The sequence below is a fragment of the Neoarius graeffei genome, chromosome 22 (assembly GCF_027579695.1).
Source record: "Neoarius graeffei isolate fNeoGra1 chromosome 22, fNeoGra1.pri, whole genome shotgun sequence".
NCBI classification, from domain to species: Eukaryota; Metazoa; Chordata; class Actinopteri; order Siluriformes; family Ariidae; genus Neoarius; species Neoarius graeffei.
The window spans coordinates 43,054,810-43,066,310 of NC_083590.1; positions in this window are offsets into that span (position 1 = coordinate 43,054,810).

An 11,501-nucleotide genomic window follows, 5' to 3' on the forward strand; every position below is an offset into this window, starting at 1 on the left:
TGGATTTCTGAACTTTATAGTGGCTAGTTATGAAAACAGACGGAGAACAGAGGCTGATAACCAACACATACCGGTAGGCATGTTGATGCCACCAACTTTAATGACTGGCCATCAAGGTAGGCCTCAATACACTATATCGAGACAACAAATTCTACATCTGTTATCACTTGGTATGAACTGGCAGTCCATTGCCACTTGCCTGGGGATGAGCTCTCGGACCCTGTACAGGCACAGGCAACGGCTTGGTATCCAATCTCTAACCTATACAACAATCTCAAACGAGGATTTAAACACAGTTGTTCGTGAAATTCTCCAGTCAACCACAAATGCAGGAGAGCGATATGTGCATGGGAGTCTGAGGTCATGTAGATTACGCATTCAAAGGTGGCGCGTTAGACACAGTCTGCAAGAAATCGATCCCATTGGACGGTCCTTCAGAAGACGCCGCACAATACGTAGACGGATATACAGTGTCCCAAGCCCCAATCTGTTATGGTAAGTTCTGACTTAAAGTGAATTGTAAAAAAAAGTAATTACCGATGACCTTGATCTACCTTGAACATGACAAACGTGTATGCACTTTATATTTAATGTGTTATAACTGTAATTAATTTAAATTTATGTATAGCTTCACAATACAGGTACAGCTTTACAATTTAGAATATTGTTAAAGAGTTTGTTAATTTCAGTAACAAAAGGTAAAGAAATATCTAGCCTCTGTAAGATATGTTCACATACACACTGTAATATACTTCAGTATGAACTGCTGCATCAGAAAATTAGAGCCAATACGTGCGATCCACTGTTGAGGTGTCAAGGAAGCCAGGCCAGAGAAGGTCTTAAGGGTCACTCCCATTGGTTCCTATCGTACCGTCAAAACCGTGCAGTTCCACCTAGATGGCGATCGCGGGCAAGTGATGACAGGGAAACCTGAATGGGAGTCATTGGAAAAATATTTTTTACTCCCATTTCCAGTCATCAAGCTCATATATACAAATGTCAGGTTAAAAACTATGGTTGGTACTATATAAGAGGAGGTATTGTCAAGTTCTTTGGGTATTAAGTTTTTCCCCCAGGGCAGAAGATTTCGACCATTCTGCTTCATTCTGCTAATGTAGATGGATTTGGTCTCATAAATACAGCTTACTGACTCATCGTATAATAATCTAGAGGCGCAAAAAAAAAAATAATTATAGCTCAAATGAGTTCTTTTTATGACTACTTTCGAATGTAATATTAACATTTCGGGGCAAAAAAATATTTAAAATATAGCCAAGTTATTTTAGGCAGCCCATTCATTTTCCACTTGCCCGCGATCGCCAACTAGCTGCAGTAGGCTACCACTCAGACAACTTCAGTCACTGACCCTTCTCATTCTCTAGACAGGGCCAGGTTGCTTTAATAGCTGCGTTCAGCTCATCTGCAATCCTTATCTCTACCTCTGATCTTCCTCTTTATAATACCACATAGACTGCCTATTGATTTGAGACCAGACGAGTTTCTGGCCAGTCAAAAACATTGCATCCATAGAATGTGAAATAGTGAAATAGTAGAATTAATTTTAAAAAATGCAGCTCAGTGCTGGGTTAGACATAAGCACATGGCAAGGCAGCACCTTTCATACACAGAGGACACAGAGCAAGGTTACACTTAGTGTTTTTCACCAAAATAAGTGCATAGAATTACAGCCGATTTAATTGTTAAAAAAAGGATAATACATTGAATAAGAAATGAAATGATGAATGATGATAAATAAAATGATCATTATAGAGGGATGAAAATAAAAGGATAAAAGTAGAGATTAAGTTACATTGTTAGGTTTATATAAGTATTATTCTTATTATTCTTATAAGTATTATTATTAAAATGGTGACAAAATTAAGAGTTAACTTAAGGTTCAGTTAAAAATGACCTTCTGTCTCGGCTGGACATTGTTTGGGAACATTTTGTTTATGAAATGTGTATTTTGAACAGAGAAGTGTCTGAAGGACCCACCAAGGTCTGTTTTAGTGTCAGATCGACCCACACACACTTTAATGTTGGATGTAATGGTAGCCTTATTGCTGAACAAAGAGTTAAGACTCTTATATTATATTTTTATAGTATAGTTATAGTATATATTATAGTATATATTACTTATAGTATATTTTAGAGCTTTTTAAGATCCTTTATTATTTTGGACTATTGCATATACTATGGCAGTGATTTTAAACTGTTCCTGTGTAGCCTGACCTTCGTCCAGTGGAGAACACTTCTTTGTTAGACCAAACATAGTCTTTGTTTAAAACATTGTCGTAAAAACATCTCACGCGCTTTGACGTGCGTAAATGAAATTGCTGAATTGCTGAAATATTATTTTGCTTATGATTGAAGGTTTCATTCACACACATACATATGGAATTAAGATGTGATTTGCTGACCTAGCACATAGACACATATCAAAATGATGTCACTCACTCACACCCTCCCATAGACACATACATGCACACACCCCTCTCTGAGGTCACATACAAACACACACACATTTGACAGACACAATAGCCGTTTGGAGAGATTATGATTTGTTATAAAAGGTGTTTGTAATCTTTCATCTCTGAAGAAGTGACTGTGCGAATAAACTGGCATGTGAACAACTCAGGTGTTCCCTTGTCTGTTTCTATCGTTCTATCATTCGTCCCGGATCCGAGGGTGGCCCACGAAGGAATCGGGGTCTCTTTCTGGGTGAACCCCAACATACATGAATAGCAGATAAAGGTTGCTTCATCACACTGTCTTGACAGTCATGTTACCAGCCATTTTTTCTCCTGTTATCTTAGACACCTAATTGGTGTAGGCCTATAATGTAGGCACACTGTACACATTAAGACCATAACGTGGAAAACACAAAATGAGGTGTGTCTAATTATATCCCAAAACAATTGGCTCCCATTTCAGCTATTAAAATATTGAAATTAATTAACTTTTCAGCAATATTCAACAGAATTAGTAAATTGAATGGAGGCCGGGTCAACTTAGAAGTCAGCTCAGCATGTGTATGGTTTTGAACCTGACCTAATGGTTACTCTGTTTTTTGAAGTCTATTGTGTGTTGGATTTATTTGTTCTCTCCATGATAAAACACTTCTATCTTTCAGGCATATTGATGGAAATCACAAGCTAGTGCGATGGAGGATGGTGTTCCATGGCTGTGTGGATGGTTTTAGCCGAGCAATCATCTATCTTGCTTGCTTAAGGCCCAGTCACACAGCCAAAACTTACGATTTACGCATGAATTGCGCATAAATTTCGAGTCGTGCGCGATTCATCAGTGCTGTGCGTAATTCATAAGTTTTTTTTGACGTGGAGCATCAGTAGTTATCAGTGGATGTTCGACGAATCAGGTTTGTGCGCGATTCCAGGTTTTGAGCTGCTCAAAAATATTGATCACGCACAAGTATGCGCGATTGTGTGCCGCTTAACGTAATTCGTGCGTCCTTTGCCGTAGTTCTGACGCGGACAATGCGCGACATATGCGTGGACCGTTAGTGGTTGATCGCAAGAAATTTACCTCTACCGCGCACATCGATGACTTTTCACTGACGAATAACGCACATATCACGCATGTCTCGCTGTAGTAACACGTACATTTCACTGATATCCACTGACATGCGCGCTCTATGCGTCGTTCATCAGTGCTAGTGTGCGGTTCATGCGTGCTTATACGTGGTTCATACGCAGTTTATGCGTGGAGTGTTCGTCAGTAAAAACCAGAAATTGTCCCTCTTTTGACCCTATGCGCTGATGTGCGTGATTTGTAAGTGATTGTAAGTGATTTGTACCAGGGGCGCAGATAGGATTTTTGAACTGGGGGGGACTGAGCTGTCAGCAAATGATTCCATTTATATATATATATATATATATATATATATATATATATATATATATATATATATATATATATATATACACTACCATTCAAAAGTTTGGGGTCACTTTGAAATGTCCTTATTTTTTAAAGAAAAGCACTGTTCTTTTCAATGAAGATCACTTTAAACTAATCAGAAATACACTCTATACATTGCTAATGTGGTAAATGACTATTCTAGCTGCAAATGTGTGGTTTTTGGTGCAATATCTCCATAGGTGTATAGAGGCCCATTTCCAGCAACTCTCACTCCAGTGTTCTAATGGTACAATGTGTTTGCTCATTGCCTCAGAAGGCTAATGGATGATTAGAAAACCCTTGTACAATCATGTTAGCACAGCTGAAAACAGTTGAGCTCTTTAGAGAAGCTATATATTGAGCAGATTGAGTTTCTGGAGCATCACATTTGTGGGGTCGATTAAATGCTCAAAATGGCCAGAAAAATGTCTTGACTATATTTTCTATTCATTTTACAACTTATGGTGGGAAATAAAAGTGTGACTTTTCATGGAAAACACAAAATTGTCTGGGTGACCCCAAACTTTTGAACGGTAATGTGTATACAGTGGTGCTTGAAAGTTTGTGAACCCTTTAGAATTTTCTATATTTCTGCATAAATATGACCTAAAACATCATCGGATTTTCACACAAGTCCTAAAAGTAGATAAAGAGAACCCAGTTAAACAAATGAGACAAAAATATTATACTTGGTCATTTATTTATTGAGGAAAATTATCCAATATTACATATCTGTGAGTGGCAAAAGTATGTGAACCTCTAGGATGAGCAGTTAATTTGAAGGTGAAATTAGAGTCAGGTGTTTTCAATCAATGGGATGACAATCAGGTGTGAGTGAGCACCCTGTCTTATTTAAAGAACAAGGATCTATCAAAGTCTGATCTTCACAACACATGTTTGTGGAAGTGTATCATGGCACGAACAAAGGAGATTTCTGAGGACCTCAGAAAAAGTGTTACTGATGCTCATCAGGTTGGAAAACGTTACAAAACCATCTCTAAAGAGTTTGGACTCCACCAATCCACAGACAGACAGACTGTGTACAAATGGAGGAAACTCAAGACCATTGTTACCCTCCTCAGGAGTGGGCGACCAACAAAGATCACTCCAAGAGCAAGGCGTGTAATAGTCGGCGAGGTCACAAAGGACCCCAGGGTAACTTCTAAGCAACTGAAGGCCTCTCTCACATTGGCTAATGTTAATGTTCATGAGTCCACCATCAGGAAAACACTGAACAACAATGGTGTGCATGGCAGGGCTGCAAGGAGAAAGCCACTGCTCTCCAAAAAGAACATTGCTGCTTGTCTACAGTCTGCTAAAGATCATGTGGACAAGCCAGAAGGCTATTGGACAAATGTTTTGTGGACGGATGGGACCAAAATCGAACTTTTTGGTTTAAATGAGAAGCGTTATGTTTGGAGAAAGGAAAACACTGCATTCCAGCATAAGAACCTTATCCCATCTGTGAAACATGGTGGTGGTAGTATCATGGTTTGGGCCTGTTTTGCTGCATCTGGGCCAGGATGGCTTGCCATCATTGATGGAACAATGAATTCTGAATTATACCAGTGAATTCTAAAGGAAAATGTCAGGACATCTGTCCATGAACTGAATCTCAAGAGAAGATGGGTCATGCAGCAAGACAACGACCCTAAGCACACAAGTCGTTCTACCAAAGAATGGTTAAAGAAGAATAAAGTTAATGTTTTGGAATGGCCAAGTCAAAGTCCTGACCTTAATCCAATGGAAATGTTGTGGAAGGATCTGAAGCGAGCAGTTCATGTGAGGAAACCCACCAACATCCCAGAGTTGAAGCTGTTCTGTACGGAGGAATGGGCTAAAATTCCTCCAAGCCGGTGTGCAGCACTGATCAACAGTTACCGGAAACGTTTAGTTGCAGTTATCGCTGCACAAGGGGGTCACACCAGATACTGAAAGCAAAGGTTCACATACTTTTGCCACTCACATATATGTAATATTGGATCATTTTCTTCAATAAATAAATGACCAAGTATAATATTTTTGTCTCATTTGTTTAACTGGGTTCTCTTTCTCTACTTTTAGGACTTGTGTGAAAATCCGATGATGTTTTAGGTCATATTTATGCAGAAATATAGAAAATTCTAAAGGGTTCACAAACTTTCAAGCACCACTGTACATGTTATTTCACCTCCCTCACTGCCATCACCAGGAACTACCTGCAGGCCAGGACAATGATAACATTTTAACATAGCCTATGGAAATCCAAAGTTTACACATTATCATCACGCACAGAAACTGCAAAACTAGTTTTAAAACCGCTAAGTTCCAACTGTTAAACATGGCGAGAGGCTGGGCTACGTGTGTGTGTGTGTGTGTGTGTGTAAAGTGTAAACCAGTGCATCCTGACTTTCTAACTATGCCTGTGTGTTGCGTGAGCGGCAGTCAGTCAACAACTCTTCACAAAGTTTCCTTATGAAACACTATGCTCGTTGAAATTATGGCAGGGAACGCCAGATTAAACATTAAAACTGCCTTCTGAGCACTGTATCTACAGGCTACCACCGAAAGAAGGAGGCTACCAGAAAGGCTTCTCTACTCCGTACGATTTTACTTTCACTACGACATTACTTTGAACAGACTATCAAAACATTGCAAGGTGATATGATAAAGTAAGGCACAGTTTACTTACAGTCGTTTTTTTTTTTTTTTAAATGATGCAATCGCGGTGGTGTAGTGGTTAGCGCTGTCGCCTCACAGCAAGAAGGTCCTGGGTTCGAGCCCCGGGGCCGGCGAGGGCCTTTCTGTGTGGAGTTTGCATGTTCTCCCCGTGTCCGCGTGGGTTTCCTCCGGGTGCTCCGGTTTCCCCCACAGTCCAAAGACATGCAGGTTAGGTTAACTGGTGACTCTAAATTGACCGTAGGTGTGAATGTGAGTGTGAATGGTTGTCTGTGTCTATGTGTCAGCCCTGTGATGACCTGGCGACTTGTCCAGGGTGTACCCCGCCTTTCGCCCGTAGTCAGCTGGGATAGGCTCCAGCTTGCCTGCGACCCTGTAGAACAGGATAAAGCGGCTACAGATAATGAGATGAGATGAGATGATGCAATCGTTTTCTGCCTTTTGGCACCCTTCATCATGCCGTGTTGGGGTCCTGAACTAGGAGGCGCTGTCCCCGATATGCCTGTCAAACTTGTGGGTAACCATAGCAACCAAGCTCGAGCTCGCAACCTGTGCAGTCTGCGCAGTTGCAACTGTATACACTGCTGTGCACCTCAATAAACCGAATGGTAATTAGTCTTTTGATTTTTCCGTGAGGTTTGCCTTATGCAAAGAAAGACAGCATAGACGTTTTTTCCTCCCTATAAGTGGGGGGGGGGGGGGGGGGGGACGAATCCCCCCCCCGTCCCCCCCTCTATCTGCGCCCGTGATTTGTACGTAGTTCATGCGCAATTAATCGGTGATTTTCGACCACGCACACCCCCAAAAAGTGGTCAATTTCTCCACTGACAATCACGCACAAGCCAACTTTATACGTGATTTATACGTGATTTATGCGTGATCGGCTGTGTGACTGGGCCTTTAGACAACAACAGGGCTACTACTGTTTTGGAATTATTCACGGAAGGAATTCAGGCTTTTGGAATGCCATCACGGATCAGATGTGATCATGGGATGGAGAACACTGCTGTTGCCCGTTTTTAGTCAATGTATGACTACTTGTTTACATTTCTCATGGCAACCACTGTTTTACTCCATACAGTTGCTGTTTACAAAAAAAAAAATCTTACTTTTGAAGGCTTCTTCTGTAAAGATTTTAAGGTGGCATTACAGTTCCAATGAAATTATATAGTTTTGCATTCTTTGTATTGTGATCTTTTAAATATCTGAATAAATAATTCAGTTAAAACTTGTTAGGATTTTGCATTTTTATTCATATTTGCAAATGTTGAATGGTAGAACAAAATAACTTGACTGCTAATACATTTGATGTGAAAATAAGAAGCTACAACCTCCTAGGGCTTAGCGGTCACATGCGTGGACAGCACTTTATGGAAATTCGGAACAAGAATCCACATATGTGGACATACTTTTTCTCTAAAAGTACATCTTATCAAAAGATGATGCTTAGTTTTTATTCTAATCAGGTTCTAATAAGCCCAAATAGCAAAGAGAAATAAAAAATGCATGTAAAAAAACAGCTTGGGCCTTAGGAGGTTAAAGCAGGTATTACAAGTAAAAAAACATTTTAACTGGCGTTAAACTGCAATATTTCAAACTGTGAATAAAATGGGCAAAGGAAAAAACAAAAAGACATCTCTGAAATGGCCTGTGCCTGTTGAGGTCAACCATGGCAACCTTGACATCATGTGTATGTGTATCTTGTTGTGGATGTTACGGGATGCTTGAATACAGTACTATCTCATCTTACAACAGGTGACAAGACCGCATCCAATAAAATTAATGATTTACACCAAGATCATTGTTTATCAGCTGTCTGAGTGTGAGATACAGGTTAACTGTTTCAAACACATTTGTTAATGACAGATTATGCTCTGACATTAGGTCCACACAAATGTGAAACACATCATCACATGGAAAGTCTTTGAACATACACTCTTCAAGGCAGACTTCAACTTTCTCCAGGTCCACATTCTGCAAATAGTCTCTGCCTCCGTACAGCTGAGGGACTGCATGTAATATGGAGGGACGTCCATGAGGTGAACGAGAGTTGTGGACTTGATGGACTCTGTGGTCATTCCAAGTTGATACAACCCCATCAACTTCTTCCTAGAGATCAGACATAATATTCAGTATATAAATTCTGTATTACAGTTTCAGTAACAGTATCCTGATTATTTAAGATGGAGTGGTTGAAATGGTTTCATTTGGGTGGGAGAGGGGGTGGGCACAATACAAACAAACCAGGAGCAGGGGTGTTGAAGTGGGAGGCAAAGTGGGATTCATTATCCAGGACCCAGTAGTAGGGGCCCTGGGCTAGGGATGGGACGATTTTTTAGGCCGAGGCACTATTGTGTAATGCCATGTGTAACAAATTCTCAGATCAAGTGCATTAAATTATAACACTGAAGAATTTGAGTAGCACCAGATAATATTTGCAAAGTGCTTCTGACATCATCATGTATTTAATTTTCATGTGTGATAACACTACTTCATACAGGAAAATATGAAAATCAGTGCGTTAAACTGAGAAAAGTCATAACAGAACGTTCACATATGATACTTTCTGTAGAAATCACAATATTTTACTATCACATTGTATGGACAGATATGCCTGTTCCATCTTATCCCCACAGGCTTCCCTGATAACATCAAAAGTCATCCCATGCTGAGCCCAAATTTAGGCTAACGTTATCTTCCTTGATTAAACTACTTTCATAGCCAATTAATCCAAAACGAAAACAATTCAGTGGGCTAATCTCACCAGAAGACGTTTAATAGGAATTTAACTCCTGGACTCAGGACACTTCAGGTAGGTACAAGTGGAATTATTCATCTAGCCTGCCGAGGCAAATTATATGTTTGATGTCTCTAGATTGAAATATTAGAGGTGACTTGGAAACCCTTCTGCTCTACAGACGAGGCTTAGGCCTACTGTAGTGGCGTTAGCATAATATTAGCAATACTAGCTAGATTAAACGGGTTTCTGCAGTCATTATACGGACACCAAGTGTGTCGTTTCACTGTACGCACAAACGTTTAGGACTCGGACATGATTGGCTACTAAGGGTAGTGTCATGTCCAGGTTTCTAAACTAGCAGTACGCCTTGTGGTTGTAGCATGCAGCCTGCATGGTAGTAAGTGTCACTTCTGATCCTAATTGATATTACGTACCCTTAACCATATCCGCAATGTAACATCAAAAAGAACAGAATGATAATCTTACCTTTCCGGTGGCCATTCATTGCCATGGCAGCAGTTAGAGAGCATGCGTTCTTTGTATGTCATAATTTCGACTTTTTTTCTCGAAAATTGACTTTTTTTCTCGAAAATTTCGACTTTTTTTCTCGGAATTTAGAAAAAAATATTTTCTCCAAGTGGCCCTAATACGCTTCCGTATGGACGTCCTTAGGTCCATTTTAGGGGGGCTTAAGTCCCCCTAAAATGTTCCCAAGCCCCCCTATAAGTTTCAGTGTTGTCTATAAATTATGGGCGTCGCCACCACTGAATGTGGCGGGGGCGTGTCCCCTTCACATTTCATAATTCTTCGTTTAGACACCCCCCACATTTAACATAAAATATTAGTTCACCCAGCGCCATTTCTATTGCTTCGTGAAAGAATCCATTCCACTTGATTGATAAGAGAATACACAGACCACTGAAAATCCACTCCGGGTTTTCTGGGCGTTCCCGACAACTCCTCACCGCCCGCGAGTGAATCTCAGCGCGAGCAGAGACATTTTGGTGCAGCTGCTCGAGAGTGCAGGAGGTGACGTCAGCCCCATTGCCACCTCTTGCTAAAACCTTATTCTTTTGTTATATGCCCTCAAAATTAACCCGAGGCCACGTTAAATTAATGTTCAACTAAACAATGAAATAAGCTTAGCCTAATGGGGTATTCTTGGTTGATGATGAATTGTTTGCAGTATTTGCTCCCTCCCCAGACACAATGGACATAAGGAAATTCTTTACAAAGAAGTGGAAAGTCAGTCAAAATTTCCCCACAGGACAGGGTTTTTGTCCCAATGGAAATGTTAGTGCAGTTAGCTGGCTATCAATGTTAGATGTATCCGCTAGCTTAATGTTAGCTATCATTTAATTCAAACCCAGTAGGCCTGCCTTATTGTAATGCCAAGAATGAGGTCAAGTCTGCTCTGATGATATTTATTGTTCCATGTTTTGTCTGGTCTTTGCCAGTTTTCTGGAAAGTAACATGGGAAATCAGTGTATGGGGAAGGAATAGTAGAGAGGAAAGCAATGGAGAGATGGATGTTTATTCCAGGTGGATTGTGAAGGAAAGGGGGATAAAAGTTATGAAGTGGTAGAAATTGTGGTGGCACCAATGTAAGAAGGAGTTATATCTATAAATCTATTTGTTATACTAATCTGTAAATGTTACTGTAGTACCACCATTGCATGTAGGTTGACAAAACTGCACTTGTTCATTGTGTGACGTTATCTTTTGTGTCATTGCTTGAGACAGTGTAATTTTGTGTTATGAAGACTGCATGATGCCATGTCATTTTTGTTATGAGTATCACTAAATCAGAAAAAAAGTAAAATGCACCCACTAAAGTCACTGTTGGTTAACAAAATTGCACCTGTTCACTGTGTGAAGTTATTTTTTATGTCACCGTTGCTTGACACAGTGTAATTTTGTGTTATGAAGTTTGCATGATGCCATGTCATGCCTGTTCATTGTGTGAAATTATGAATATTCTTATTTTTAAACATACAGTTGAGTGTCACTATTGCTTGGCACAGTGGCATGGTGTGTTACATCTAAAACTAAATAAAAAAGGAAACAAAATAAAAAGTAAAATGCACCCATAAAGTCATTGTTGGTGATAAATTGTGTCACATTCATCTCATTATCTTAGGCAGAGCGGTGGGTTTAAAAACAGGCTGATGAATGTATGGAC